A 5,077-nucleotide genomic window follows, 5' to 3' on the forward strand; every position below is an offset into this window, starting at 1 on the left:
GCTAACACTGCCCAAATTGGGTGATGTGTTTTTTATTTTATTTTTTTAACTTTTTACCGGCAAGAGAGATTCTCTGGCATGAACTGAAGGTGCCATCTTTTCTGGGTGATGTGTTTTAACATTGTACTGAGTCTGGTTAGGGTGGCTCTTGACAGGATAATACCTTTTTTTTTTTTTTTAAATAAAAAATAATTGTATTTAGGCCGGGTGCGGTGGCTCACACCTGTAATCCCAGCACTTTGGGAGGCTGAGACAGATGGATCACCTGAGTTCAGGAGTTTGAGACCAGCCTGATCAACATGGAGAAACCCCGTCTTTACTAAAAATACAAAATTAGCTGGGTGTGGTGGTGCATGCCTGTAGTCCCAGCTACTCAGGAGGCTGAGGCAGGATAATCACTTGAAATTGGGAGGTGGAGGTTGTGATGAGCTGAGATCGCGCCACTGCACTCCAGCCTGGGCAACAAGAGCAAAACTCAGTCTCAAAAGAAAAGAAAAAAAATTGTATTTACTTAGAAGCATTCAGAATGTCAACAAAACAGCTGCAACCTTTTTTTTTTTTTTTTTTTTTTTTTTTTTTTTTTTTTTTTTTTTGCAATTACAGAGTGATATTCAGTTAATGGAACAACAATTATTTGGTATAAGCTGTATCAGAGACAACTGAAGATGAAAAAAACTACCATTGCCATACATAACTAATTTGTGCTGTGCACCAAAAAGAACTTGTTTGAAATTTCCATGCCAATTTACAACCCCCATACTTTACCAGGCAAGGTTAGTGGTTATTGAAAATACCACCAGGCGTGGTGGCATGCGCCTGCAAACCCAGCTACTCAGGAGGCCAAGGCAGGAGAATCGCTTGAACCTGGAAGGCAGAGGATGGAGTGAGCCAAGATGGTGCCACTGCACTCCAGCCTGGGTGACAGAGGAGACTCCATCTCAAAATATAAAAAGAAAAAAAAATACCACCAGGACAGGGCTATCTAAAGACACATTTCGGTAGTGTGTTAAATTATACAAAAGAAGACACTGTGTGGTTTAAAAACAAATTTTACACAGCCTTACGTTTCATTTTTTTTCTTTAAAGGGAGTGAGTTGTGTACAGGCAGGCTAAATGCTTTACAGATAAGAAAAAAAAAACTAGAACCAACTTATTAATGATCATTGTCTTCTTCATTTTCATCTCTTCATCTCCCTCTCCTCACCCTCTTCATTTTCCTCAGCTTCCTCCTCTTTTTCTTGCTTTTTTTCAGCCTTGACAACTCCCTTTTTTGCTGCATCAGGCTTTCCTTTAGCTCAATATGCAGCAAGAGCCTTTGTGCATTTTTCCTTCAGCTTCGAAGCCTTCTTTTCCTAAGGCTGCTTGTCACCTGCAGCGGTGTCATTCCACATCTCTCCTGGTTTCTTCGCAGCGTCACCAATGGACAGGCCAGGATGTTTTGGGCAACACTCAGAACAGAACAGAAAAAAGGCTGAAGGAGGCCTCTTGGGTGCCTCGGGATCCTTGAACTTCTTTCTTGTCTCCCCTTTAGAAGGGATATAGGTTTTCATTTCTCTTTCATTACGGGCCTTGTCCGCCTTTGCTGTATCTTCAAATTTTCCTTTCTCTTTAGCAGACATGGTCTTCCACCTCTCTGGGCACTTCTTAGAAAACTCTGAGAAGCTGACTGAAGCATCCAGATGCTTCTTCTTATGCTCCTCCTGACAAGTTTGCACAAAAAATGCGTATGAGGACATTTCGCCTCTTGGCTTCTTAGGATCTCCTTTGCTCACGTTGAGTAATTTTTCCTTGGTGAGGCAGAGTCGCCCAGTTTCTGTCTGGCTCTCACTTGTCCTGGTGTTGTCTCTATCGAGAGGATGATAATTTAAAAGTTTTAAATAAGCATATCTTATCCTTCAGTTCTCTAAAGCAGGTTTGATACGAAATCTGAATCTGACTGAGAATGTTACTGTTCATTCTTTTCAAAGTTCCAAGTAGTGAAGCCACAAAAGGAATTTCTCATTTTCTTGGTATGGCTTATTAAGACCTAAAGAACACAGTTTTAATATCTGAACTGCTGATGACTTCAGGCAGAAGCACAGATGGGTAGGGAGAGGGAGGCAAACGGAGAGATTTCTCTCCCATGATCACGTTGTCCCAAAAAGGGTCCTTGTGTACAGTTTATAAGGTCACATGTTGACACAATGATTGTTAAGACCTTGATAAAAAGAGTCGGAGGAAGCCAGTGTGAAATATTCAATGACATATCAGTGGTGAGGCCTTGAGGCATATAAAGAAGGTCATCAAAGTTTGCCATCTCTTTTATCTGCTCTTGCCCACCTCTGCCTAGATGTTACAAATGAAGGAAATATTTGTTGAGAATATATTCATCTGAATGCACTACGTGAATAACGAGAATGTTGCAATAATGTATGACGTTATATGTTGGCTCTTTCATTATTAAGGACCTCGTATTGTCCTTTACTAAGCTTAAGGCTTGTCCAAACAAGATTAAATAAATACATACAAACAGCCTCCTCCCTCCTCCAGTAAACCCAAATAAATCTGATCAGCCTGAAATGATTTCTACAATAGCTCCCACGGCTATCAGGATTTAGTCTCATCTCCTGGCAAAGCCAACCCAGCCCCGCATGAACCCCCCACCCTCTGCCTCCATCCTTCTCACTCCCTTACTCCCCGCTGACCCCACCACCCCACCCCCAATGTTAACTGTGAGGTCCTTGATGTGCACGCTCCCTCCTCACAACTCCAAACCTTTCTTTCTCTTGTTCCCTTTACCTCCATGTCTGTCTACTCTCACCTGTCCTTCCACATTTAATTCTGACATCACCTCCTCCTGGAGGCTTTCCTGCACTGTCTGCTTGCTCACACCAAGACTGGTGCCTTGCCAGTGTGTGCCCATGCATGCTGTCCAGGCCTCCACCACAGGGTTGTACTGAATGGAACCCTTTGTCTTTTCCTGTTTACTGTTTCTTGTTGTTGTTATTGTTGTTGAGACAGAGTCTCTCTCTGTTGCCCAGGCTAGAGTGCAGAGGTACGATCTCAGCTCACTGTAGCCTCCACCTCCCTGGTTCAAGCAATTCTCCTGCCTCAGTCTCCCAAGTAACTGGGATTACAGGCATGTACCACCACACCCTGGCTAATTTTTGTATTTTTAGTAGAGATAGGGTTTCACCACGTTGGTTAGGCCGGTCTTGAACTCCTGACCTCAGGTGATTCGCCTACCTTGGCCTCCCAAAGTACTGGGATTATGGGCGTGAGCGACTGCACCCAGATTCCTGTTTACTGTTTCTTTTCTCATAATACAAAACCTGTCAGATACCTAGTGTTTAATGTACATTTGATGAATGAATGGTTTAATCAGAGTTTGTTTCTAATTTTGTTTCCAGCCCACATTAGCTTATTCAACTGTGTGCAAAAGTGGATGAGGACAAATAATTGTTAAATTGTTTGCTTGACTAAAAATGTTTTACTGATAGTGACCTGAAAATTAGTGGGAGAAGTAATGATGGTTACTGAACAGATTGCCAACTTGGATTCTGATTTTCTGCTGTGAATCATTTCTTTAACCTTTGAAAGCTTTTAAAATTATTTTTCTGGTTATAACAATAATGTGGTTAACTAAAAATAATGAAGATCATGTTTATTGTAGATGTGTGCTAAACATCCTTGTTTTGTTGCAACTGCTACAATTGCAACCCCCACATCACTTCCTTTCCCCACTCTGCCTGCTCCTAGCATACATGCGGGCATGTGCGCATGCACACACGCGCACACACACACACACACACATCCCTAGACTAAACCTTACCAGATTTAGTCTTTTAATAGAGTCCTATAAGATACATTTCACCACATTTCCAAAGTTATAATGGATCTTGGGAGGGAAAGCTATGGAAAACAGTGATAGAGACACACTTACCACACAACGATACAGCTCCCTTTTGATCTCTTCAAACAAACCAAGAAACAAAGAGTGAAAATCATCTAAGAATTCAAAACTGCTGAACTACTCCCATTGCACTGAGTCATGTGGATCTGTGTCAAGTACACAATCAGTTCTGCAAGTCAGCTGATAGACAGAAAAGAGTTACTTCAGAAAGATCATCTCAGGGAGCTTATTATACTGCCTTTGAAGTAGTGAGTCCAGTGAACTTGAACTGGATACTTGAAGTCTCTGATTTCTGCTATCACTGGAAAGGAATTACTTTTTTTTTTTTTTTTGAGACACAGTCTCACTTTGTTGCTCAGGCTGGAGTGCAATGGCGCAATCTTGGCTCACTGCAACCTCTGCCTCCCGGGTTCAAGTGATTCTCCTGCCTCAGCCTCCTGAGTAGCTGGGATTGCAGGCGCGCACCACCACGCCCAGCTAATTTTTTTTTTTTTTTTGTATTTTTAGTAGAGATGGGGTATCACCATATTGGTCAGGCTGGTCCCGAACTCCTGACCTCATGGTCCGCCTGCCTTGGCCTCCCAAGTCCTGGGATTACAGGCATGAGCCACCACACCCGGCCAGGAATTACTCTTGACAATTTTCTAGATAATTTATTGGAGAATGACAAAAGTGGTTGAAAATATTATTAGCTGGAATCTTGGCCTGTTTTGGTAAACAACAGATAAAAAGTTTTAAGGGCGGAACTTGAAAGTCTAATTACACAACATTAAAAATAAAGGTCTCCATGTCAAACATAATTAGTAGATTTCAGATGAACATGAGGAACTATTAGAACACTTACCTAAAGCAGTTTTGTGTCTCAGAAAAATGACGTTATAGATCTGGCATAGAATTTAGCATAGAAACTCTTCCTATAAGGTATGATGAGAGAGAATCAGAGCAAGAGTCTTAAGACTCAGTCTTAGTTCCAGCTTGGCCTTTTTGATCCTGGCCAAGTCACTTGAATATGAACTTGGTTTTCTACATCTACAAAATAAAAGGGTTGGGCTACTATAGCTGTTGTACTACTACTACTACTGATCTATTGGTGCTAGGTTATTCTATATCCAGATAAAGGAGGCCAAGTGTTTCTGGTATAACCAACCACCATTTAAACAAATAGCATCCTGCTTCCCCTCCATA

At 41.7% G+C, this 5,077-nt stretch overlaps 1 pseudogene; it reads right to left on the reverse strand.

Moving 5' to 3' along the window:
* Positions 1-494: 494 nt before the first annotated feature.
* LOC103221344 (high mobility group protein B1 pseudogene) lies at positions 495-4,100 on the reverse strand (annotated as a pseudogene).
* Positions 4,101-5,077: the final 977 nt, after the last annotated feature.

This window comes from Chlorocebus sabaeus, chromosome 17 (genome assembly GCF_047675955.1).
Source record: "Chlorocebus sabaeus isolate Y175 chromosome 17, mChlSab1.0.hap1, whole genome shotgun sequence".
In the NCBI taxonomy this organism is placed as follows: Eukaryota; Metazoa; Chordata; class Mammalia; order Primates; family Cercopithecidae; genus Chlorocebus; species Chlorocebus sabaeus.